General features: G+C 44.2%; 1 long non-coding RNA gene across 1 annotated transcript; it reads right to left on the bottom strand.

The window, feature by feature from the left end:
- Window positions 1-532: 532 nt before the first annotated feature.
- Window positions 533-26,711, bottom strand: LOC128776135 (uncharacterized). Its single transcript, XR_008421087.1, has 2 exons — window positions 26,129-26,711; window positions 533-1,812 (listed from the first exon to the last, which is right to left on the bottom strand). It is a non-coding gene; the product is annotated as an uncharacterized LOC128776135 (long non-coding RNA).
- Window positions 26,712-26,882: the final 171 nt, after the last annotated feature.

Raw genomic sequence — 26,882 nt, 5'->3', positions numbered from 1 at the left:
ACCTTCCTCATATGGGTAACTGGAAGTCAATTTCTTACCTCTCTGCAGCTTTGAGGGCTGCATTAGAAGGCTCTTGAGTTCATTGGGAGCTGGTTCTTAGGACCTTTTATCTTTTCTTAATTCCTTATTTTTTACGGGTAGTCATTCACACATGATGACACATACCAAGTACCCCAAACACACTCACTTATCCCCCTTTCTGGTGTCACAGCAGCCAGGAAATACAAAAGTATTTATTGAGATATTCGGCTTTGCAAGTTGGTTAGACATTTCCCTGCTTTTTTGTGATCATTGTGGCTATTCAAAATGATGGTAGACAAATAGGTCTATATGCTCAAAATCAACACGCCAGAATTCTAATCTCATATCTAAATTGAATGTGATAACCTCTGATTGCCTGTGTATGGCAAGGAAGAGATCTGGAAGCAATGTCCTGGAACCCTGGGAAGAGGAACATTTCAGAGAGGAGGAAATTGTCAGATGTCTCAAATGCTGTAGATAAGTCAGTAAATATAGTACTCAAATGTATGTATGGGCTTTTAAAAATAATTTTATTGAGGTATAATTGACATACAATAAGCCACACATCTTTAAAGTATATAGTTTCATAAGTTTTCTGTATGGGCACACCCTAAGACCATCACCGTGATCAAGTTGATGAACACATCCATCACCCGAAAAGTTTCCTTCTGGTCCTTTGTAACCCCTCCTCTCCATCCCTTTCTATCCTTCTTTCCCAGGCAACCACTGATCCATCACTATAGATTAGTTTGCATTTTCTCAAATTTTATATAAATGAAATCATAGTATGTACTCTTTTTTTAAACTGCCTTCCTTATTTTGGGAATGGGCCTAATTATTTTGAGATCGAGACTCACCCATTTTGGAGCATTGTGTAAATAGCTTTCCCTCCTTCTTCCCTTCCTCCCTTCCTTCCTTCCTACCTTCCTTCTTCCTTTCTGCTGAATAGTATTCCATTGTGGACTTAGCATGGATGTATCACAGTTTATTTATCCATTCTCCTTAATGGATAAATGATGGACATTTGGGTTGTTGCCAATCTTTGGCTAATGCAGATAAAGCTGCTTTGACTGTTCATGTTCATGTCCTTGTAGGAACGCATGCTTTCTTTTCTCTTGGGTGAATACCCAGACTGGCTCATATGATCTGTATATGTTTAACTTTTTAAGAAACTGCTGAACTGTTTTGCAAAGCGGTTGTACGATTTTACATTCCCATGAGTGGTATCAGAGAGTTCTGGGCCTTCCACATCCTCTCCAGTGCATGGTAGGGTAATTTTTTTAAACGTCAGCCATTCTAAAACTGAAGCCATGACACCTCACAATCGGAAGGTCCTGATAATCTTCAGAAATCATTTCCATTGCAGTTGTGGGTGCACAAGCCAGACTGCAATGGGCAGAGGAGGCAGAAGTTAAGCAGTGGAGACAGTCTGGGCTGTTTTCAGAGACTGGGCTGTCAGGGAAGGCTCCAAGTTTATGTACAAGTCATCGTCATATACTCAAAATAGGTCTACTTTATATCTCAACTAAAACATTTTACAGTTTACTATTTTCCCAGTTCACCATGTGGGCAGTTAGGTGGGGCCTTGTAAGGATAAAGCTAGAGGATAAACTATTTCTTTTTATTCTTACCAATTCATAAGGCCACGTTGCTTCTTGAAAAGTATCTAAGTGTCAGGGTTGGATAAAAAGCAGCTGGAATCCTTCAGCCCTTTCATCAAGCTTTAAATATGTCACATGTGTCCTTCTCCTTTCCAACAGGGCACACCCAAGCAGAAGACACACAGGGAGCCTGGGAAAGAGAGACAAAGACGGAGTGAGAAACAGATAGGGTGACATCTGTCCCAGTTTGCTGGGGACTGTCCCAGTTTTGCACCAGACGTCTGAGTCTGTGAGCGTGTTGTGCGCTTTCGCCTGAGCTAGAGGAAGAACCAAATTTATAAAGCTAGAGGACTCGCATGGAGGACAGAAGATGTCGCAGTCTCAAATTCCTTTATGGAATATTTCTCATTTGTCCCTAAAAATGCGAAGTGTAACTTCACAAATTAATGATGTATCATGTGTGGAAGAGTTGTACAAAAACCAGGGGTTCGTAACTGGAAATGTTTCAGAACCACTCACTCAAGTGAGTAGATCCAAGGAGAGCAGGGAAAAGGTTAGGACGAGTTCAGGCTCCTCCCCCCACATACCTCTCTCTGTTGTGTGACAACCGGCTTCTCCTACTCTTTGGGATGCCATGTGGGTTGAATTGTGCCCCCCCTAATCCCAGCTACCTGTAATTATGACCTTATTTAGAGATGGGGTCTTTACTGATGTAATCAAGTTGAGTTAATACTAGATTAGACTGGGCCTAGATACTAGATACGAGATTAGATGACCCAAAGACTAGTGTACTTAGAATAAGAGGGACCTTTGGACACAGAAACACACACGAGGGAAGAAGGCCATGTGACAATGGAGGCAGAGATTGCAGTGATGCACCTATAAGCTAAGGAATGCCAGACTTCTGGTAACCACCAGAAGTGAGAAAGGCATGGAGTAGATCATCCCTCAGAGCTTCTAAATAGGAACCAACCCTGCTGGTACCTGGATTTCATATAGGTAGACCCCAGGACTGTGAGAGAAGAAATTCCTGTTGTGTTAAGCCATCCAGATGGTAGTACTTTGTCACAGGAGCTGTAGGAGGCTAATACAGATGCTTCCACATATGGAACCCAGTGATCACTTATATCCTGAACATTCATTTCACAAAAGTTTATTGAGTAACTACCATGTTCCAGGGCCTGTGTGGGCATAGTGGGAGAAGCAGAGTAGAATGTCAAGGCCTGGCCTCCTCCTTTGCCTAACTACCCAATTGTACTTTCCAAGTCTCCATGTAGCTGTTACCCCTAGAGGGTAACAAGCCTTCCCCTCACTATATCTCCCTAGGAGGGTTCCAATGGCTCTCAACCATCTCTGGGTATCAGAATCACCCAGGGAGCTTTTAAAACATACTAATGCCCTGTGATCTGAGATTCTGAATTCATGAGTTTGGGATGGTGCCAGGGTACTTGGTAAGATTCTAACTTGGGTTGGGGTTCTCTGTTAGGGTGCTCCTCCTCTGGGCTTTCGCCACACCTTGTGACTTCCCTCAGCACCCTTCCCAGCACCCTCAGTCTTGTATTGAAATAACACTCTTCTTTTCATCTAGAACATTTCTCGACCTTGGCTGCACACTCAAATCACCAAAGGAGCTAAAAGTCCTCAAGTGCCTGACCAATCCCAGACCACTTGAATCAGAATCTCTCCAGCTGTCTGCAATTGGCTGCCAAGTTTGGAAACTACTGTACTATACTCGAAAATCCTTTAGGAAGGTGCCTTTATAATCCAGCACTTTCCCAAGATCATAGAAGCGATGGCCGTTTCTTTGGTGGAACACCAAATGAAATAATGGGCTTGCATTTAGGAATTGTGTTGATTACAAGCTCCAACTCTTTGAATCCTAGAATCACACTCAGTTTGAGAAGACGCTCTATGGAAGGCTTATAGCACTGGAGATCCACTGAGGGGGAGAGCTGATTAATTAATTTCAGCTTTGCTTTCTCATCAACTCGAATAGGAATTTCCTTACCATCTAAACTGTATGCCCTCCCTTTTGAGCAAGAACATCTATTTTAATTTACATTTTTAAAAATGTGTATATCATTCCACTCCTTTGTACCAGCAAATAGCTTTGTGATAAACAAAAAAACAAATAAAAACAACTTTACATAAGGGAATTTAAAAAAAGATAAGGGAATAAAAGATAAGGGAATTAAAAAAAAATTTTTTTAATGTTTATTTATGTTTGAGACAGAGAGAGACAGAGACAGAGTGCCAGCAGGGGAGGGGCCGAGAGAGAAGGAGGCACAGAATCTGAAGCAGGCTCCAGACTCTGAGCTGTCAGCACAGGGCCCGATGCGGGGCTGGAACTCACAAACCTTGAGATCATGACCCGAGCCAAAGTTGGACGCTTAACTGACTGAGCCACCCAGGCGCCCCTGGGAATGCTTTCTGAATGGGTATAGGACTTGAGCCACACTTAGGGTTAAATGAAATCAGGATGGGAACAAAGGCAGTCTCTCATGGCTACTTCTCTTTTGTGTACCAGCTGTCTTCTCTCAGGCTTCTCTATACACTAAGGGTTCATGGCTACCAGTGGTTTAGGATACATGCTTAAAGCTCCATCTATGAACTGAAGAGACTATAAAACTACAGAGAACATAAAACTTCCTTTGAAGTTCGGGAAACCTCCAAGGAATGACTCTGATTGGCCAAGCTGGGGTCACATGACTATGGTGGAAGCTAGATGGGGTACCATGACTGAAATCCCCTCCGCAAGTACCGGATTGGAGCAGAGGGAAAGAGCTACCAAAAGAGAGGTGGCCCCATGAGACGTCAGTAAAGCCTGAATGACACTGGTGCCATTAAGTACAAAAACAGAAACTCATCAGTTAACTGGGTGAGAGCTACTGAAGAAAGAAGGACCTTGAACACCCCCAGACGAGCAATTTAAACTGATGTTCCAGGGACGCCTGAGTCGCTCAGTTGATTAAAGTCCCCTGCTCTTGATTTCGGCTCAGGTCATGGTCTCAAGGTTAGTGAGATCCAGCCCCACCTTGGGCTCTGTGCTAACAGTGCAGACAGAGCCTGCTTGGAATTCTCTTTCTTTCCCTCTCTCTGCCCCTCCCCACCTTGCATGAGCGCGCGCCCTCTCTCTCTCTCTCTCAAAATAAATAAACAAACTTAAAAGTAAAATAGGGGCACCTGGGTGGCTCAGTCAGATAGGTGTTCAACTCTTGATCTTGGCTCAGGTCAGGATCTCACAGTTTGTGAGTTCGAGCCCCACACTGGGCCCTGCGCTGATGAACGTGGAGCCTGCTTGGGATTCTGTCTCTCTTTCTCTTTGCCCCTTTCCAGCTTGTGTGTGCTCTCTCTCTCTCTCTCTCAAAACAAATAAATACACTTAAAAAAATAAAATAAAATAAAATAAAATAAAATAAAATAAAATAAAATAAAATAAAATAAAATAAAAAATTGATGTTCCACAGGTACATGGAGAATGAGTTGCGTACCTGATCATTGAACAGGAGGCTGGTGTTCAGGGGAAAGGGAAGGTCTTGATAGGCAAATATGATGTGATCTGCACAGAGGAAGATTAGGGGAGTTGAGGTCAATATTAAAAGAGAAAACATAAAGAAAAAAGAAAAGGCTGAATGTGAAGGGAGCCCCTACACAGGAAGAGCTGGAAGAGGAGAGAGAAAAGTGCAATCCAAGAGCTAGATGGAACAGCTGAGGGAAAGGCACTGTGTGATGCTCACACACCTGAAGAAGGTGTGGCTGAGTTTTTAACGTTTGTTTACTATGAAAAAGAGAGAGTGTGTTTTTGGGGGCGGGAGGGGGGGATGGGGGTGGAGGGGCAGAGAGAGAAGGGGACAGAGGATCCGAAAAGGCTCCGCATAGACAGCAGAGAGCCTGATTCAGAGCTCGGACCTGTAAGCAGTGAGATCATGACCTGAGCCAAAGTCGGAAGGTCAACTGAGTGAGCCACCAGGCACCCTACGGTGCGGCTGAGTTTTGAATGGTGACAGACAAGAGGGTTGCCCAGGAGAGTGCGGTAGGAGTGCACATTCAAGAGAGTAGGAGGATAAGAAGATGTTAATGGGGTGAGCCTCTTCTCCTTGGTTCTTAAGCTTTTCCTCCCCAGCCCTCCTGCCCCTCCCCCAGCCAAAGTCCAGACGTGTAGCAGCAGGAACTAGCACGTTAAGAGGAGCTAGCACGTTAAGCTAGACGTTAAGAGGATGGGTTGTGGGCCTTCCAGCTCATAGATGCCTGAGCTTTAATTACCCTTTCTCTGACTCAGAGCCTTTGATGCTTATCAGTAACCCAGATGAGATCACTGAATGTAATCTGTTACAGTGTCATTATATTTAGGGCCAGTCTTCACGAAAAAGTAGGAAGCTATCTATTAGAGGTAGAACTTCCCATGACCCTCCTTGACTTGCAGCTGATGACTAGTCCACTATCAAAGCTTTATCTTGTTAGTTTGAGGTTTTGTTCCCTGTGAGGACACAGATCCCATTGGGGGAAGAGACCCCTGTATCTGCTTTACGTACGTGATTTCGTTCCTCATTACGCTACTTCAAGATGCTTCACTTGATGGTCTACCTCCTCAACCAATCCACGCACTAGTCTATGAGGACATACGTTGTGTTTCATCCACCTCTAAACCCCCAGTCCTCGGCACAGCCAAAGGTGTGCTAGGGCCAGCTTGCACCATTGTGCTTATATCTTCCCAACTCTGTGTTCGGTGATATCGCATTGGTAGCTCAATATCAGCCATGGTGGCAGCATTCACGCCACAGAAATTGGTAAGTGCTACCAAATCAGGGGCTCCCCGTCTCCCGGATGGTGGTTTGGCAAATAGTTACCACCACACCACTCCCTGTCCTGCTAGACTTAGGCAGCATATTTTTCCACTGAACCATTGGAGTTGTGGGTCCGATAGATTTTAATGTGGTGCTACTGTAAAAGAAAAATTTCCGTGATGCTCTACAGCTAATCTATAGTGTTCCCCCCCGTGACCTCTGAACAAACCTATGAGGCAGGCCAGGAAGATCATTGAGCCCCCTGTTTTAGCCACCTGTTGAGGAAGGGACAAGCTCCGTGAACCCTCGCTGTAGGAGGAGGAACAGGAAGGAATTTCTCCCGTTTTCTTTGCCCTTTTTCTCAACCGTTTTTAGCCGTTGACATCTAACAACCAGATGTGGCTGCTGTGTTGGGCCAAAAGACCCTTCCAGAATGCATACTTGAACAGTTAAGGGTGAAATTTAAATAGAGGCTTGCTTCATCTTATCTCAATTCACAGACATGGCGTTTTTTACCCACTGAAGTTTTGTGGCAACCTGTATTGAGCAAGTCTGTAGATGTCATTTTCCCAACAGCGTTTGCCCACCTCGTGTCTCTGTGTTATATTTTGCTACTTCTCACAATACTTCAAACTTTTTCATTATATTTGTTGTGGTGATCTGTGATCAGTAATTGTGACTTGCTGAAATGAAAGCTCAGACGATGGTTAGCATTTTTTAGCAACAAAGTATTTTTTAATTAAAGTCTGTACATTGCTTGAAGTCTCTACCTTGCATACTTAATAGAATGCAGTACTTTTATACACAGTAGGAACCCAAAAAGATCATTTGACTTGCTTTATCACAGTAGTCACCTTACCGTGGTGGTCTGGAACTGAACCCACAATATCTCTGAGGGATGCCTAAGGCAGGCCATGAGGTAGACAAGCTAGGAGGTCACTAACCTTATCCTGTTTGAGTCTATGGCTTTCGATGATCGGTATTCTAGGAGACCTTATCCTACCAGGAGACTTGACAAGTAGGCTACTGACAAACATGTTCCAGATTTCTGTGGAGGCCGAGCGGCTTTTCTCTGCACTGTCTGTCTCTGTGTATTACCACCCCAGGGCGACTGGAAGAGGGGTGTGCTGTGATGTGCTTCAAGTGATATGTTATAGATCACAGTGACAGCTCCAAACCAGAGGCTTCCTTGGGGAGAAGACAGTTGGCTCAGGAAATGGAATTGCGTGTCTTAAATGGAGAATTTTCTGGCTCTGAGTCCTGGCTCTGACTTCTGACATGTTCCTTGGGATCAAGCTCCAGGTTGGCCCCCCCTCGGAGTCATGTTCTTTGTTGGGCTCTAGCAAGCCTGGGCCCCCCTTTGATAATGGGGCAGGTACCTCAGCCCCTTGAGGGCTGGGTTGTTCTTGATCTTTCTAGTTTTCCTAGGTAGTCGGTTTTCCTGGCCCTGAGCCACGTTCAACAGCTGGACCTTAATCACAGGCCTCATCCCTACTTCTTTTCTGTATTTCTACTCCTGACAACCTTTTTAGACGGCCGGGAACATCTCATCTTGTGGCCTTTCTACTTGTTCCTCCTTCGGAAGACCATTTCTCAACATTCTTGAGTACCACTCCCTCCCTAACCCATTCCCTGTGGCCCTGCCTTATTTTCTTAATAGTACTGCGAGGAATTACCTGCTTGGCTGTCCAATTACTTTAGTTATCATCTGGCCCTCTTGCTCTCTCACTGCTTCTTAGAACACAAGTTCTAGGAAGGTAGACACTGTTGTGTTTACACCGAATTTCCAATTTCCAGGCTAGCCATCTGCCCCATGGTAGGCTCTCAATAAGTATTTGAATGACTGAATCCTTAGGTTAACCTGCCTTTCACTTACTCTGTCATTTCTTACACTGCCTTCATTTGGGATCCCAAGAGCTGCTGTCTTCACAGCAGGTACGTGTAATTTTGAGTTCCCACCCGTCTCACCCTCCCCAGCTCTGCTGAGTCCATGCCAGGAGACCCAGCATCACATCTCCTGAGCTCTAGGCTTTCCTTCTCAAAACTTGACAATCCAGACCTCTGCTTGAACGGCTAGTTTTGATACATAGCCTTGTTCTTACCACGAGTAGCTCTGCCTTCTTGACTTTGGGATCCCACTGAGGCCTCTGGCCTCCCTGGCCTGCACTATGCCTTCTCCCTCCCTTGTCCCACTCCTCCATCTTTTACCCTGTCCTCCTCATTCCAGCTCCTGCCCTTGCCGCCTGTGGTCCCAGGACTGCCATAGAGAAGCTAGCATCAAGGTCAATGGCACTTTCAGCCTCTAATTTTAAATATGAAGGGCTTTCAGGGATCTCCAAGTAAGAATTTCATTCAAGTACAACCCAGAGTATGTCAGTCAATAAACAGTCAATGGCGACCAAGTCTCCTCCTTGAGAAAGAGTTTATTTTCCTAGGATGACTAATGTCTCCATTTTTTCCATATTCTTTTTTTTTAAATGTGAACTAAAACATGTACTCCAAAAATAAATGTATGAAACACATTTGCGTCATTTAATGAATAATTATCTAGCAAACACCTATATAGCCGCCACCTGGATCAAGAAGTAGAACGTGACCCACGATCACAAACTGCCCAGATGTAACCTGTCCCCAGCCCATCTCCTAGTGAGAACCACTACACTGACTTCTGTGTTTATTTCATTTTTCTTTCTCTAACTATACCGCTTATGTATATATCCCTAAAAAATAGAGTTGAGTTTCATCAACTTTGAACATTACATGGCTAGAAACAAAACATATTTATCTTTTTATGTTTTCTCCTTTGGAGGTGACTCTTTTCCATGAGAAAATTGTTCTTAAAACACACGCTCCTTTTTTTGTCATTCTGTCTGTACCAGCAGCATCTAGCAAGAATCATTATTGGTAAGTTTACCCTTTTCTCATTCTGGCCTTCTTTGGAACGTGGCTTGCAGTTTCCAGACGGGGTTTACCGCTGTGCTTGCCAGATTGCTTGGTAGTAAGCCCAATTGTGGCGTCCAAACCCTAACTCTCTCCTAGCTGCCTACTGCCCACCCCTCAACCAAACAAAGAACATAAGATCTTTTCTTATCTCTACGTTTACACATTTGTAGTGGAGATGAAAATTCTTTTTTTTCTTTTTTTTTTAGAGAGAGAGAGTGCACACAAGGCAGAAGGGCAGAGAGAGAGAGAGAGAGAGAGAATCTTTTTTTTTCAACTTTTTTTTTTTTTTTTTTTTGGGACAGAGAGAGATAGAGCATGAACGGGGGAGGGGCAGAGAGTGAGGGAGACACAGAATCGGAAACAGGCTCCAGGCTCCGAGCCATCAGCCCAGAGCCCGACTCGGGGCTCGAACTCACGGACCGCGAGATCGTGACCTGGCTGAAGTCAGACGCTTAACCGACTGCGCCACCCAGGCGCCCCTTAAGCAGGCTCTATGCCCAGTACAAAGCCTGACATAGGGCTCAATCCCACTACTCTGCGATTATGACCTGAGCCCAAATCAAGAGTTGGACGCTCAACTGACCGAGCCACCCAGGCTCCCCAGAGATGAAAATTCTTAATGACTTGCACTGGAATATGGCCTGTAAATATCCAAGCTCTTATTCTATAGAGAACCAGAAGGAGAATTACCGAGGCCGCTGTCCTGAAGCAGGAAGAGCATGTGGAAGACGTGGCCAGTCTTGGGTAAAAACAATCCATGTGGAGCAGCTAACACTAATCCTTTGTAAAGAGAAGTTTTATCTAGGGCCTCCAAAAGGGGACAAACTAACACACTGTGAAGTACCCCAATTCTAAAGCACATTCCTATCGCTGAAAGAATATTGAGTACTCTCATTCTAGAATATAGCCAACTTTTTCAAAATAGCGATATGAAGAAGTCTTTGGATGCAAGCTAAAGCTTTCGGAAAGCCAATTTGTGCAACAGTTGTGTAAATCAGGCCTGACTGTATTCTCTGCATTGAAATGAATCATGAAAGTCGTGTGCCTTGTTAGCGTTGTTCCACAGTTGGCTTTCTGACTCAGCAGTATCCCTCCCCCAGAACTGATTTATATGTTGGGAATGATCATTCCGAGGCAAAGAATGAAAGAAGAGAAAAAAAAAAAAAAAAAAACCACGTCTCGTTTTGGCCATCAAGTCAGAAGCCTCCACTGTGGTTCTGAGAAATCGCATAAATCCACCTGCTGTGCTGAGCTCATTCATAGTCTGTGCTTGGGTAGTTTGGCCCACTGTGCAGTGAGTTACAATGGGCTACATCAGCAGGTTCTGTCACTTACCCTTGCTCCCAGCTGCTGAGGTCTGAAGAGGAGTGTGTGTGTGTGTGTGTGTGTGTGTGTGTGTGTATTAACAAAAGGGAATCCTGCTGGTACATTTGAAAGGGGGATCTTAGCAAAATACTTACTCTTACTTTCAGGAGTAAGTTCTAGAAGCTCTGAATGCTCACGCACACACACCCCAGGTGCCTCTGTGTTTCTACCCCTTGCACAGCAAAATAGTCCTTTCCCAGTAAAACAGAGCAAGAGAGAAAGGATGCGATTACTTTCACACAACCATTTGATGGCTATCAAATAGAGGAAAAAGGAGGAAGTAAAATACAAAGTTGATGACAACCTCTTGGTGTTCAGGCCAGACTTCGTGGCAGGACCTTACCTTCCCCGAGCGAAATCCACCCGTGTGGCTCTGTGCTGAGAAAGACTGGGTGACCGCAAAAAGCAGTTGAAAACTGTCTGGGGACAGCCGCCAAGAGACAGGGTCCCATGGCTTCTGGGACCAGAAAGCCACATACACAAGAAATGAATGTGAAGATACTCTTCAACGAGTGAGTACAGGGTGTTCAGTTTGGGGTTGTTAATTTAAAAAAAAAATTTAATGTTTTTATTTATTTTTGATACAGAGAGAGAGCATGAGCAGGGGAGGGGCAGAGAGAGGGGGAGACACAGAATCTGAAGCGGGCTCTAGGCTCTGAGCTGTCAGCACAGAGCCCAACGTGGAGCTCGAACTCACAGACTGTGAGATCATGACCTGAGCTGAAGTTGGATGCTCAACCGACTGAGCCACTCAAGAGCCCCTGGGTTTGTTAATTTTATCTGTGCAACCCAGGAACACAGAGCCCGACGCGGGGCTTGAACTCATGGACCGCGAGATCATGACCTGAGCCGAAGTCGGCCACCTAACCAACTGAGCCACCCAGGCGCCCCTAGCCTGCATAGTTTTAATTAGGCTCAAATATATGCTGGTTGCTACGTTCTTAAAGGGTCTCATGACTGCCTGTGTATCTCATCAAACTGACTTCATATCGAACTGCCTGATAAACACCAGAGAAATCTTGTGAAAGTAGTTTTCTGAGTAGAAATTCGAAGAAGACATTAATGATCTCATGTTCCCTCCACGTCCCCTCCCCCTTGAGCACTAAGCGTGTAACCCCCAGGTTCACATAGCAAGTGCAGCCCTTTCTGCCCACGGGTCCTGTCCCCATGCTACTTGAATAAACTTACTAAGTTGCACCATGACACATCTCAAGGATTCTTTCTTGACTGCCGCTCTCAACGATCCCACCACACTGAGACGAGCAGTGAGCAGAAGGTCTCTCAGAAACCCATCCCCGAGAGCCAGGCAGAGCTCACAGCTGGGGTGGCAGGGAATGACGGGTGGCATAGGCCAGGAGTGTGGCTGGCTCGGGACAAATCTGTGCAATGCAAGAAAAACATTTTTGCTGGAAGAAAATCAGTTGACACCTGACCTTTGAAAATAAAACAAAGAGCTGGGCACGTTTCGGATTTATGGGAGGAGTTTACATTTAAATTCGTTTGAATATCGCTTGCATGCAGCTGTAAATACAGATCTCCTCTCAGATTAGAATTCATTTGTCTACAACTCAGCGCGGCCAAGGGGAATAGTGATACTTTGTAGGAGTTTAGTGTATTGGGGGACAAATCATTCATTCATAAGCAGGGTTTTTACTTCTTTAGGATCCTCTGGGGATAGGTGAGTGAACAAGTAAATACAGGAATCAAGGTAATGCACCAAGTGTTTGTCTCAGAAGTGGTGAGAAAAACAAAGATTTAAAGTCCTTATTTGCTGTCATTTTTTACAAATCTGCCATGCCAGATATTTAAACCACCAAGGTGTTCTTCGGTGTCTAACTAGATAAATAGAGCTTGTCCCGCCTTTTGCACTAAAAAAGTAAATTGTAGAGGTGCCTGGCTGGCTCAGTTGGTTAAACCTCCGACTTCCACTGAGATCATGACCTCAAAGTTAGTGAGTGTGAGCCCAGCATCAGGCTCTTGACTTTCAGCCCAGAGCCCACTTCAGATCCTCTGTCTCCTTCTCTCGCTGCCCCTCCTCTGCTCTGTCTCTTTCTCTTTCAAAAATGAATAAACATTTTTTTTTAAAAAAGTAGATTGTGTCCCCAGGAAGATAATATATGTGAGGCAGTACCTGAGATGCATTTCTTTCCTTTCAATAAAAGGGAGCCCTGCGATGGAATAATAATTTTATCATCTGAAGCATTGAGTGTTGGTTAAATAAATTATGGATCAGCCATGCAATGGGTTATTACACAGTCACTCAAAATCAGGGTTTTTTTGAAAGACATTTCATGAATTGTGGAAATGCTGATGCTATCTTATTTTTAAAATCTGGACTATGCTAGAGTGCCTGGGTGGCTCAGTCGGTTGGGCGTCGGACTTCAGCTCAGGTCATGATCTCACAGTTTGTGAGTTCAAGCCCCGCGTCGGGCTCTGTGCTGAGAGCTCACAGCCTGTAGCCTGATTCAAATTCTGTGTCTCCCTCTCTCTCTGCCCCTCCCCCACTCGTGTTCTGCTTCTCTCTCTCTCTCTCTCTCAAAAATAAATAAACATTAAAAAAAATTAGGGATGCCTGGGTCGCTCAGTTGGTTAAGCATCCAATTCTTGATTTCGGCTCAGGTCATGATCTCACGGCTTCATGGGTTCAAGCCCCACATTGGGCTCTGTCCCGGCAGCATGGAGCCTGCTTGGGGTTTTCTCTCTCCCTCCCTAGCTACCCTTCCCCCACTCGTGCTGTCTCTGTCTGTCTCAAAATAAATAAATAAACTTAAAAAGATTTTTTTAGTTAAAAATAGTTTGGATTATGCTGTATATACAGGTGGTTTTCTATTTTGTAATATATGTGTATGTACATATACATATATACCATATATGTACATATACATGCAAAAAGACAAAGGAAATACACCAAAATATTAAGAATTGTTGTCTATAAGTTATAGGATTATTTCTGATTTAGAAATTGAGTAATTTTTCCATTCCAACTATCCTACAATAAATATATTTTACTTAAAATCAGAAAAAAAACCCCTCATTTTTAACATTTTCAAGAATTGTGAGTCCCAAAGTGTCCAATCTGTTTTCTGGAACATTCACAAATATGATTAAAATAGATGTAGAGGGGCGCCTGGGTGGCTCAGTCGGTTAAGCGTCCGACTTCAGCCAGGTCACGATCTCGCGGTCTGTGAGTTCGAGCCCCGCGTCGGGCTCTGGGCTGATGGCTCGGAGCCTGCTTCAGATTCTGTGTCTCCCTCTCTCTCTGCCCCTTCCCTGTTCATGCTCTGTCTCTCTCTGTCCCAAAAATAAATAAAAAACGTTGAAAAAAAAATTTAAAATAGATGTAGATAAGGCCAGGAAGATAAAGGTGTTCATCTTGCGAACTATTTACTTTGTTTCCTTGGCCACACGCTTCCCCAAATCTGCAGAACTGTCTCTGATAACTGCTGGAGAGGTAGCTCGAGATCCTTTCCTTCAGCGGGTCATCATCGCCCAGAGGGAAGTGGTGCCCGAGAGGAACCTGAAGATGCTTGCTTGTTTATAATGCTGTTCAACACCCTCTCCGACAGGTGGAAGGCCATGTGCTGGGGTTGTGGGGACTCTGCCCAGGAGGTCTGGAGGCCTCAGTTCTGGCCCCGGCTCTGACTTGCACACACCGTGTGGGTTTAGACAGGAAAGGCACAGACCTGATGACCCTACATTCTACTCTAGCTCTCCCTGGACCCACATGAAGGAATGAAGAACACGAAATGGAGACCACATGGAGAAATACATGGCACTATACGGGCAAATAGGAGACTTTCTTTCTTATGATTCAGGTATCTTTAAAAGATAATCAATTGTATAAAGCAAAGCGAGGACAGCACTAAAGATTCATATTCGTCTATTTAATTTTCATAGTTGCTCTATTTGAAGTAGGTACTCTTATCATGTGCACTTTACAGATGAACAGACTAAGGCTGGGAGCTGAAATATCTTACCCAAGGTCAAATAAACACATCACTTATATTCTATTGCTTTATGCCATTGACATAGTACACAGTTCTCTTGCTAGAAGTATGTGGAAGGGAGGAAATAAATATATTGAGTAATTACTATATTTAGCCGCTTAAACAAATGCCTCTTTGTTCAGACAAAAAGGTATTTATTGGGGCATATTACCATGTTACTCATAAGTCTAAATATGAAAGTCTATAAAAAAGAATGTCTGATTCACTGAAAGGGAAATGATCCAAGATCTGATAGAGAAGGATCAGTTAAGTTTTATGAGAATTTAGATGACAAGCAACTGGCTTTTTAGGGCAGTAACTGGAGAGGAGAGAACAACACTGTAAGAGAATCTTTGTGTTTCATATTATGTCATTTATAACTTCCATTTGGATTAGGCAAGAAACGGATACAGGATAACTAGCATCTGTTTCTCTCCCCCACCAAGTATAATGTTATTCAAGGAAAAGAATTTAAAAGAATACTCATTTTAAATCTATTCAGTAAGTGTGATGGTAGAAATTTCTATGACTGGACTTGAGCCTTTCAGAAGACCTCAAGCAGTACACAGGTTCATGAAACAATGTATAGATTTTTCTCCCGATTCAATAGGATCAATGGGGAGCAGGGAAAACTATGCATGCATGCATGTGTGTGTGTGTGTGTATTGTGTAGGGTTAGTGAAACAAGAAACTAACAGAAGTTTGTTTAAAAAAACTAACATTTTGGGGTTCCCGGGTGGCTCAGTCGGTTAAGCATCTGACTTGGGCTCAGGTCATGATCTCAGGGTTCGTGAGTTAGAGCCTCGCATTGGGCTCTGTGCTGATAGCTCGGAGCCTGGAGCCTACTTCAGGTTCTGTGTCTCCCTCTCTCTTGCCCATCCCCCACTGGTACTCGCTCTCTCTTTCTCTCTCTCAAAAATAAATATCCATTAAACAAAACTTAAAAAAACTAACATTTATTAAGTTCTTATAATCTATAAAAAATGTACCACACATATTTTTAAACATTATCTGTAATGTAATGGGTTCTAAGGAATACAACTTTTGGCTATTCAGATGGCCGAATATTTCTTAGATATATTTGGTCTTCATCCACAGTCCTAAAAATGCTTCAGAGCCATACAGGTGAAATGGGTGTCTTGTTATTAATGAATGTGACTTTTGGACCCACGCAAGGTGGGGGAGGCTCTGGTTGCCAGAAGGATGAACCATGTGATTAAAGGTTTGGAACTTTTAGTCCCCTGGACCTCAGAGAAGGGAGTGCTGGAGGTTGAATCAGCCAATAGCCCATGACTTAGTCAATCATGATTATGTAATGGAGCCTCCATTAAAAACCCAAAAGGATAGCTTTTTTGGTCTTTTTCAGAGTTTCTACACTTGGGAAACCAGAATGCTTCCTCAGGCCACTTAACCAGTCCCCAGACTCCATGAGGACAGAGCTCCTTTGTTCAGGACATCACCCTGTGCACCTGTTCATCTGGCTATTCATTTGTATCCTTATCACATCCTTCCACAAACTGGTAAATATGAGGCAGTGTTTCCCTGAGTTCCGTGAGTAGCTCTAGTAAAGAAATGGAACCTAAGGAATAAGTCATGGGAACCTCTCAGCTGTAGCCAGTTGGTCAGAAGCACACGTAGTGGCCTGGGGCTTGAGACTGGCATCTGGAGTGGGGGTGGGTGCTGAGGGCAGTCTTGTGGGACTGAGCCCTTAGCCTGTGGAAGGTGATGTCATCTCCGGGTACAGAGTGTCAGAATTGAGTTGGATTCTTGGACACCCTGCTGGTGTCTGAGAATTTCTTGGTGGTGTATGTAGGGAAACCTGCCCCATGTTGGAGCTGGGCCTAGGAACTCTAAAATATCATCCCATTTAATCTTCATAAAATCCTATGTAATAGGTGTTAGTATCCTTTTTTACAGATAGGGAAAGTAAGTTTTAATGAAGTGATCAGCACTATTAATAAATAATGTTCTAAGCATTTATTATAGAGGTTGTACTATGTGTCATATTTCTGTGTTAATCTTCATAATCACTGTTTTGAAGTAGATACTCTTATCATGTAGCACGCTTCACAAAGAAGCAAACTGAGACTTAGAGAACCTAAATATCTTGCCCAATGTCAAATAAACACTCTTCATTGATACTATTGCTTTGTGTCCTTGATAGAGTCCAAAAATTAGTCCCCATTCGTCCCTAGCATCTCTGTGAGGGGTATCTACCAACACCAAAGGCAAATGTTGGCAAGTTACATTTTCATTTGTGATAATCTGTAAAAGGCTGGCCAAAAGAAGGTCCCATGTCTTCAAATCTGCCTCTCAGTCTATCAGGGAGGAGTGCCTACTTTTCCTTAGTTTCCATGATACTTGGGGCACTTGGAAGCTTAGATGTTGGGAGTCAGGAAGAGTCTGATTGAACATGAAGTGTTTGGGGCATGGTCCTTAAGGAATATGAGTGTAGGGCCAAACCAGACAGTAGCTTTGCTGCACGAGAGAGCTATGATTATCACACCAATAGGTGACTTCTCCATGCCAGCACTGGGTCTGGCATGTCCAACCCTACGTGCTACACGTTATTGGCATCTTGTCCATTTTACAAAGAAGGGAACTAAGGCTCAAGAAGTGTCTTGCCCAAGGCGTGCAGCTGGTAAGTGGCAAAGAGATGGGAAGGTTCCCATCTGGCTGGGATGTCTAGCTGGGATGTCTGGCTGGGAATTCCTGAGCTAAACTCAGATCCGCCTTATTACCCTCTTTCCTGATAGAATAATAATCCAGAGTAAAATTGCACAAATGGTGGTCTTGGGTCTTATTTAAAGACTTGCCTGGAACTACCAACCTTTAACGTCAGTAGGCTATTCTTAAGTCTGACTGCACATTGCCTGCTGCAAAAGGTTTGAGAAAAACAAAATCATTGCTCCTGTGGCTGGGAGGTCACGTGACCCCAAACGATGCTGACAACTTCATCAGGAGCACTCTGCACTGACAGCCAGTTTTCTTTCTAGGCTGCTGTCCTTTTAGGAGGATTCTAAAAGCACGGCTGAGGCCTCTTTTTTGTTCTCTCTTTATAAATCATTAGTTGGAAAAGGGTCTGGTATTTTGCAGTTGTAACGCATCCACAAAATGAACACAAAATTTAGGGCTCTGTGTGTGTGTGTGTGTGTGTGTGTGTGAGTATTTGGGCCCATCTGAAGAGTCTTTCACAATACTTTGTAAATCTCTAATAAATACAAACTGTAGCTAATATAAAAGACTAGATTGTAGGTGTTATTGAATATATTATTTCAAATACCAATCATATCTTTTCTGGTTAGTACTTCCCATGTCCCGATTAAGTAATTTTTACTCACCTCCAAGTCACCAAGGCATTCTATGTGCTTTTTAAAGATTAAGTGTTTTTACTGTCCCACCTTTCACATTAAGGTCTGTGATCCCTCTCAAATTAATTTTTGTGTATTGTGTGAAGTAAAGGTCAAGGTTCAGTTATATTCCATATGGTGTCAAATTGCCCAAACACCGTTTATATGAAAGGATCATCTTTCATTATCTGCACTGAATAACTGAACCCACTCGTTTCTTTGTTGCCAATCAAGTGGCCATATATCTGAGTCTATTCAAACTCTCTCTTCTATTCTAGTGATCTCTTAGTCAACAGAAGCCTTGAGCATTAACGTGTGAATTATACTGTCTTTCTGAGGTTAGAAGGAAGAGAAGACCTACATTCAGCGCAGTTTAATACAGTAAATTATAAAGCCATATATTGGATGCTTCCTGTGTACTAGATGTTATGCTCAGTACTTTACATTTATCATGTCATTTATACTATATAACTAATTAATGGTGTGTGCTATATTGACAAAACAAAGGCTTGACAAATCCCGTGTTTCTCTCTGCAATATCAGTTTAAAGGCATCTAATTTATTTTTCTGCAACCTTCCTTCACATCTCTAAATCATCCAAACCAAGGCATGATCGTCATTTTTGGAGAATCTGATGTTCTTGGCTTGATGTCAATTTCAAGAAACGGAGAAGTCAGTCCTGCTTAAGACATTAGGAAAAAGAAATTTCAAAGCCTATTTGTAACTAAGCACATGGAGAGCAGGACAAGACAGCCAGTTCTGAGCAGAAAGCGCAGAGAGTCTGAGTAAGGTCCAGAACAAAGGAAGGGCTCAGAAAGAATGACTACGGACTTCGCTACAATGTTCTCTGTCCAGACTATTAGGTCACCCCAGGAAAATACACAGCTATTTGAAAACGGAAAAGAGCTTTGTGTCCGCCCTCCAGCTGCTCCCTTGCCTTCTTGCAGGCTCTGAAAACAAATCAATGATAGATGCTCACAAGGCATTCTGTTTAGGCTTTTGCTACTCAAAATGTGGTCTCTGGCTCAGCAGTACCGGCATCACCTAAGACCTTGCTGTAGCATCAGGGGCTCCACCGGAGAACTACTGGGTCAGAATCTACATTTTTTTTTTCAAGACTGAGGGGATTCCCGTGCATATGAAAACTTAAGACGTATTAGATCACCAAGGAAGGAAAATGCAAACATCAGCAGGCTCCCACTGTCCCACTGTCATGTCCCGTTGTCCAGGAGCCTTCAGTAACTCCCCCTGCCCTTGGGCTAAAGCTCCAACACCTTAAGGTGGCCTTAGACTCTCCCCTCCAGCCTCCTCTCCTCACCCTCCCCTTCTTGTATTTCACCCAAGCCCAACTTAGAACAGCAACAGGAATCAGCCAGGCTTTCTTTTTCTGTTTTGTGTTGCACGTGTTTCTGCTACTTAAAACAGGACTGTCTTAAAGCCGCTAATTAGAAACAATAAACATTTAAAACGAGGCCCCCTGGCCCATTGGAACCCAGTGAATGTGCATGTGGCTAGGTCAGTGCATCAGCTCTGTACACAGCTGAACTCAAGAAGCAGAGCTCTCCCCAGGAGGGTTCTTCAGTCAGTAGCTTTCAGCCAATGGCATTTCTCAAGAGACCTCTTTGTTTACACTTGGTTGGACTCTGGACAGCAGCTCCCACACCAAAGAATGACAATAGGACTCTTGGGAGCCCTTCTTAGTTGACCAACTGCTGTAATGATTCATTGAAATGCTCTACTTGTCTTTCTTTCTTCAAATAGACCTAGTGTTTCGTGTTGTACATGATATGGGTGTCAGCTATGTTGACAACAATGTCACAAGCTCTTCCACCAGCCAACCTGAAGAGCTTCCTCGTGTCGCGGAGTAGAACTGAAGCTCCCTCCTGTATGAGGGAAGTCACTGCTGCCTGCTAAGACTGGCATTGATTTTTTAATTTTTCTCGGTAAGTGGAAGAGAGACCTGGGTATTATCATCACAAATTCTGCTACGTGCAGTCCATACAATTTAATTACCAATGTCTTCATAGCAGAGGCACTCGTTCACAACTAGCCAGAGAGAGAGAGAAATGGTTATTCCTCAAGTTCCAGAGTATCAAAGGTAGACCAATTGTGGCTTGCAGACTCTACATTTTGCCAAAATTTCTTTATTCGACAGATACTTTTAAGAGCCTAGATTATGTTCAAAGCACTTTGATGATTAGAGGGAAAAAACTGAGATATTTCCAATGGAATCCAGGAAACCACTTGGCAAGGATACTACATTGTAGCTCCAAAAACTGCTTTTTTGGAGTTTGGATTTTGCAGTGCATCCAAAATCACTCAGTCTCTTGAGGTCTGTAACTTAAAACAATACAAAATTTATTATCATACAGTTCTGGAGGTCCGAAATTCTGAAATGGGTCTCACTGACTTAAAATCAAGGAGTCAGCAGGGCTGTGTGTTCCTTCCAGAGGCTCTGCAGAAGAATCCATTTCCTTGTCTGTCCCAGCTTCTAGAGGGTGCCTTCATTCTTTGGCTCACGGTCTGCTTTCATCTTCAAAGCCAGCAATGGCTGGCCAGATCTTTGTCACATTGCATCACTCTGACTCTCCTGCCTCCCTCTTTTACTTATGAGGACCCTTGTGATTACGTTGGGACATGTGAATGGTCTAGGATAATCTTCTCCTGTCAGAGTCAGTTGCTTGGCAACCTTAATTCTATCTGCAATCTACATTCTCCTTTGCTGTGTAACATGACATAATTACAGGTTCTGGGGATTAGGATGTGGGCGTCTTTGGGGGATGATTCCTCTCCCTATTACAGGATCTGATTTAATTTGACCAAACTCACTGGAGATTAATAGGCAAGAAGGAATGATAATTTATGACTATTTACTATGAAAAATATAACTTCAGGGTAGTGGAGTCGGTGAGAACGCCCATGGTGGCTGGTCAGCACCTTCTTTCCCTGTAGGCAAACTGACACGCAAATCTACTTTTAAATAGAAGTTAGTAAGGACAGCACAAAATTAGAGCATCAAGTCAAGCTGAATGACTTAATGGCTAGTGAAATGAATCAAAAAAGAGAGAGAGAAGGGGCCCCTGGGTGGTTCAGTAGGTTAAGCCTCTGACTTGGGCTCAGGTCATGATCTCACAGTGTGTGGGCCGGAGCCCCACATCGTCTGGCTCTGTGCTGACAGCATGCTTCACATTCGTGTCTCCTTCTCTCTCTGCCCCTCCCCTGCTCACACTCTATCTCTGTCTCAATAATAAATAAACATTAAAAATTTTTAAAAAAAGAGGGGGAGAGAGAGAGAGAAGGTGTTGGTTGGATCCATCTTTGCTACAGAGAGCTAGTCTCCCACGGTATTCATTTTACTGGCATATTAAAAGATTGTAACTTAATGTGGCAAAATAATTTATTGAGAAAAGTATTTGTATTTTATTGTTCATGATAACTTATTAAGAAATGCACTTGTTTTATCCTCAGTGCTTTGCAGAAAAATCCAAAGGAATTGAGACCACTTTTCTGTTAATCTCCCTGCCCCTAAGAGGATCAGTAGGACTTGGAGTACCCCAGGGCAGAGTTAAGGCATTGTGTACTTAACTTAATTGGATTGTGTGGTATGGTAAGCAGAAAGGCAGGAGTTGCCTGAGTGGGAAGTGGCTTCTTCAAAGAGAAGATTTTTTTTTTTAGTTTATTTATTTTGAGAGAGAGAGAGAAAGAAAGAAGCACGTGTGTGTGTGTGTGTGTGTGTGTGTGTGTGTGTGTGTGTGTGCGTTCCTATGCGCATGCGCATGAGGGAGGGCTAGAGAGAGGGGGAGAGAATCCCACAGCGGGAGCCCGCTGGTCACAGCAGAGTCCCATGCAGGGCTCCATCTCACAATCTGTGAGAACATGACCTGAGCTGAAATCAAGGGTCCGATGCTTAACCAACTGAGCCACCCAGGCACCCCTGCCTTTTTGTTTTTTAATGGGAAGGGCAGAAAGGGTCTGTGAGAGAGGGATAGACTTTCTGAAGGGGCAGCGTTTGAGTGCTGAGTGACTGAATCCCTAAGAGCCTGGTGAAGGACCCTGGTACCCACACTTGGTATAGAGTGATGGAACTGCTCAAATTAGTAAATTTCAAAAATGAGGCTCTCTCTAGTGACCATGATGGAAGAGACCAGAAATGTTACATAGGCACTTGAGCTCTTGAGAAACTTTAGGGAGGGAGCAAGGCTCGTTAACACATGGTACCTTTTTCCTGCTACCTTTTCAAGTGGGGATACCAAGTCAACTTAATTTGATGTAGAAACAATTTTAGAAAAATAAGGTTTTTCTTTTCTCTTTTTTCTTTCTTTCCTTTCTTTCTTTCTTTCTTTCTTTCTTTCTTTCTTTCTTTCCTTTCTTTTCTTTTCTTTTTTCTTTCTTTGTTTCATATCCAAGTTACAGAGAAAGATTCCTACCAGCCACACAGGATTGAATCTAGGCATTTTAGTCTTTCCTTATCAAACAGCCCATGTGGAAATGACATAAGGAATTATGTATACTGGGCCAGAAGGCTACCAGAAAGACTAACAAAATGTCAGGCAAGAAACACTGAAGTACCAGGTCGTCTCTGGGAAGCCGACGTGAAAAACGTAAAATGTGGTTGATGGCTTGAGGCACAAAGGTAGGAAACAGTGAAGTATGTCCTCAGAGCAATTGGTGGGCCATTGAGAGCCTTAGCATAATTGAGACATAAGTGAGAGAAGAGACTGGAAATTGGGCTGAGATCATAGTAAAGAACACTTTAAATGTTGACTAAGAAACTAAATGTTGGACACTTCAAGTGTTTCCAAACATGGGATAATCTTAGCCTCATGTCTTTCCCTTTCGTGGGATGGCATTCAAATCACACCCCGCAAGCCACGTGAACAGTTAGCAAATACATGGAACACCAGAAACATGTGAAGTACAGGGCCAGGTCTGGGGGGAGGGAGTTGTGGGGGAAGTAACTCAGAACTGAGTAAGGTCCCCCGGGTCGACAATCCAGAGGGCAAGACAGAATACAAACAGCTTATTGTTTCAGTTCTAACAGATTACTGGGTACCCTTGCACTCATGTGGGACCCCACATTTTTACGTATACCACATTTCTTGTGAAAAGAGACCACAGAACAGGTGCAGCTTCTGGTTCTACTAGTCCCGCTAACTAAGGGCATCTTCAAAGAGGATGGGGAGAGGAGGAGGGGGGCTAAGGACAAGGTTTACTGGTTTTCCGTCAGACCCAGGGCACTTGTCCTTCCTCTTGCCATTTCCACCAAAACAGGCTGACCCTGGGGATCAAGGTTTGCTCATGACAAAAGGGAAAACAGGCTCGAAATGGAGTCATTTGCCCCCACAAGAGTAAACCAAGAGTTCCTTACAGTTTCAGCTACGCCTGAGAACGCGCCCTCCAATCAGTCTGGAATGAACTGATGGCACTAGTGAGGTTAGACTGGGTGAGAAGCCCCGCCCCCTGCCTGTCCCTCAGAGGAGAGTGACCTTGCTGGAAATCATCCTTTCTTTTGTGTATGGCTTCCTTGTCCCACCCCCTTTCTGCCTCTAAAAACCTTCCCTTTTTGTACAGAGCTCCCTTCTGTGAGCCTGATTCATGAATCATTGAATAAAGTCAATTAGATCTTTAAATTTACTCAGTTAAATTTTGTGTTTTTTTAAAACATATTTTAGCTTCCTCTGTCTCTGAAAGGTAGAACCTCTTTCAGGGTGTGGCATTTCTGAACATGCCCTCACAGACCCCCAGCTACCTATCACTGGCAGAAGCAAGTAGTAAAGTGGCAGGATTACTCTTCCTTTTGAAAGAGGAGCACGACAAACCCAAAGCTAGGCTCTGGCACCCCTAAAGGAAAGCAAAATAGGGCAAGACTTATGAAAATTCAAAGAGTTTCCGGGGGCAGAAGGCATCTCTTATCTTAGCATGTTGCTTTCCCTTGGGCTTTTACTCCAAAGAAGTATTACATCCTGATGACACATCTTAAATATATTTATATATGTTTATAATATTACATATATATATAATGTATATATCATATATAACATATACACTATGCATTTTCAATATATATTTATATACATGTATATACCTACAACACATATACCTTATTATGGTAAAATATACAGAACATAAAATACTACTTTAACCATTTGTAGGTAGCCAATTCAGTGCCATTAAGTACATTTGCAATAATGTGCAACCATCACCACTATCCATCTCCAGAACTTTCTTATCATCCCAAGCAGAAACTGTACCCACAAAACGATAATTTCCCATTTCCACTCCTCCCGTCTCTGGTAGCCTCTATTCTCTTTTCTGTCTCAATGAGTTTGCCTATTCTAGGTTCCTCACGTAAGTAGCATCATCATACAAATTTGTCCTTTGTGGATAATGGATGTTTCAGACACACAGGAAGGAGGAAAAGAAACTGAGACAAGCCTAATGCAGCCTGGTTCTTTTACCCCTTGTCACGTGCTGACTTCCCTCACATGTAGGATCATCCCTCCTTCCCTGAAAGTCATGATGTCAGCAGACTCCTTTTCGTAGCTTACGAGGCAGTTCATCTCATTTCGTTCCTGTTTTGCACGGAGACTGATTTCTCCTTTGCTGACTTCGTTAGCTGAGCTCAACAACAGGGTCGCGTCCCTGCTCATGGCACAAATCACTTCTTGTGAAGTCTGGCTGGGTTTGGAAGGGCAGCTGCCAGGCTTCTGCTCCCCTGTGAGGCTCGTCCTGGCCACAACGGAGACTTGTGTGTGACCAATGGGTGCTGGGCAGGAGCCCAGTTAGATGAAGCCGTGAGTTGTTCCTGATATGCTCACTGCCCTGGGGCCCCAGGGCATGGAGGGCACTGTGACCTGGAAGATGACCTTCCCCATGAAAAAGAAAACCAACCTCTGCTTTTCCTGAGTGGTTTTTGGCTTGTAATTATCAGTGACTTTCTCAGCATTGAACAATTGATTGGGCAGTCTTGGAAAGCCCATACTCAGCATTTAGGACTTAGGAAATTCTACCTCCAGAACTCTAATCTCAGAGGGGACAGTCGATTTCCAGTATTCCTTATTTCAAACACCTGTCCTTGAGCTTTCTCTCTTAGTTGTAGAGATAAGCTTGCAGAATGTGGCCTCCTTTACTTGTGATTAGATGTCGAATGTGGATGTTCAAGTTTATAGGATGCCCACATAACGGGGCATAGGCCAGCCTATTTACTTTTGATAAAGATGATTCCAAAGTGACTTCAAAAGGGACTGACCAAATATTACCATCTTGGTCTAAAATCTCCTAGTGTCCCTACAAGAATGCTTTCTTTGCCTTGGATTTGTCCAGTCTACCACCTAGTACAGTTTGGTTTCTGTTGGTTGTTTTTTTTTTTTTTTTTTCCTTTGAATAGTAGACTTACTGGTTTACTTTGCATGACATTTTTTCTGTCCACTTCCTCCTGATTCCTTTCCTCTTTTAATTATTGCTTGAAAATTCTCATGCTTCACCCCTCGATTTCATTATTTTTCTGTGTAGCATGGTGGAAAAGGGACATAAGGTTTGGTTGATGGAGACCTCGGTCTTCAGAGCCTAACTGTGCTTTACTAACTGTGTGACCTTGGGCAAGTAACTTAACCTCTTTAAGACACAGAGGAAGAATCTGTGGAAACAAATGATATTCCGGAATATTGATAGGATGGCTCAAAAATAATTTGTAAAAGTACCCGAGCCCACATATACATTTTTTTTTTTTAGTTTAATGTAAGCCCTTCCCAGTCTGTCTTCACCCGATCCGAATTCCTGAGACAGAACCCCAAAAGTTCAGAGTCCTTTCCGGTCTAAGTGGTTCTAGGCTCCAAACAGGCTGTGCTCAGTGTTAAGTCGGGTGACTGACAGCTAGTGTTCACCAGACTCTGACTTAGGATCAGAGACTACCTGACGCCGCCCCTTAGCCACTCCAGTCTAGGCTGTGGCAGAAAAAGCGTGTTCCAAAGAGGCATCCAGCAAATAAAGCCCAACATACCCGTGAGCTGGTTCCACAACCTGGAGGTGACCCAGGACAAAGCCAAAGAACCGAGGGGGGTGCGATGCGGTTGGCTTACCCTGCAGAAGGGAGTCTTTTAAGTAATCCTAGATCGGCTCACCCGCTGCCTGTTGCTACCGGGGCAGGTAACTCCGAGATTCTTCCCCCAACAGAGGTTAGGGCGCTGGCGGAGCGTGTTCAGCCTCCCTAGGGGCGAAGGGACACCGTGCACTCAGCCCTACCAACGGTCAGGGCTTCGGTGTCTGAGCGTGACAACATTCTGTTTTGGTTGGCAGCTTCTCGTCAGCGTCCACCTAGATCTGGACGCAACCCGCGGCACCCCTCGCTTCCAGAGGACTAGGTGATGAGTAGGTAGGTCGGAGGCTGCCAGGGAAGTCGCCGTCGTGGGGCTCCGCGCGGAGCAGCCCGCTGAGGTCACGCTCGGGGGAAGCTTTAGGTCTCGGTCGCGCGCGTAGATCTCTGTGCGGACGAATCCCGAATACTCGGCAGGATCACGCGTTCTCTCAGGCAATTGCACTGAACGCCAAATACCGCTGCCCGGGGGAGGGGGGGGAGCTGGGAATTCGTGTCCGCCAGGTCTGCGGGCATCTCGGTATTTCAACCCCAGAAAGCGCGTTTGCGGCTCAGCGCCCCCCGCCCCCTCCCCCCCCCCCCCCGCGAGGGCACGGCGTGATTTCGGGAGGGAACGCGGGGGGAGGGGAGCACGGCGGCCCCCGGCTGTCCCAGCCCGCGTCACCCGGCTCGGGGGTGGGCGGCCGAGGACACGGCTGCGGGGGGAGGGGGGGGGGGCAGCGCGGGGGCCGCAGTTCCTT

The sequence above is a fragment of the Panthera pardus genome, unplaced genomic scaffold (genome assembly GCF_024362965.1).
Source record: "Panthera pardus isolate Hobbes unplaced genomic scaffold, ASM2436296v1 HiC_scaffold_1, whole genome shotgun sequence".
Classification (NCBI taxonomy): domain Eukaryota; kingdom Metazoa; phylum Chordata; class Mammalia; order Carnivora; family Felidae; genus Panthera; species Panthera pardus.
This window is presented reverse-complemented; position numbering and strand designations above follow the sequence as displayed.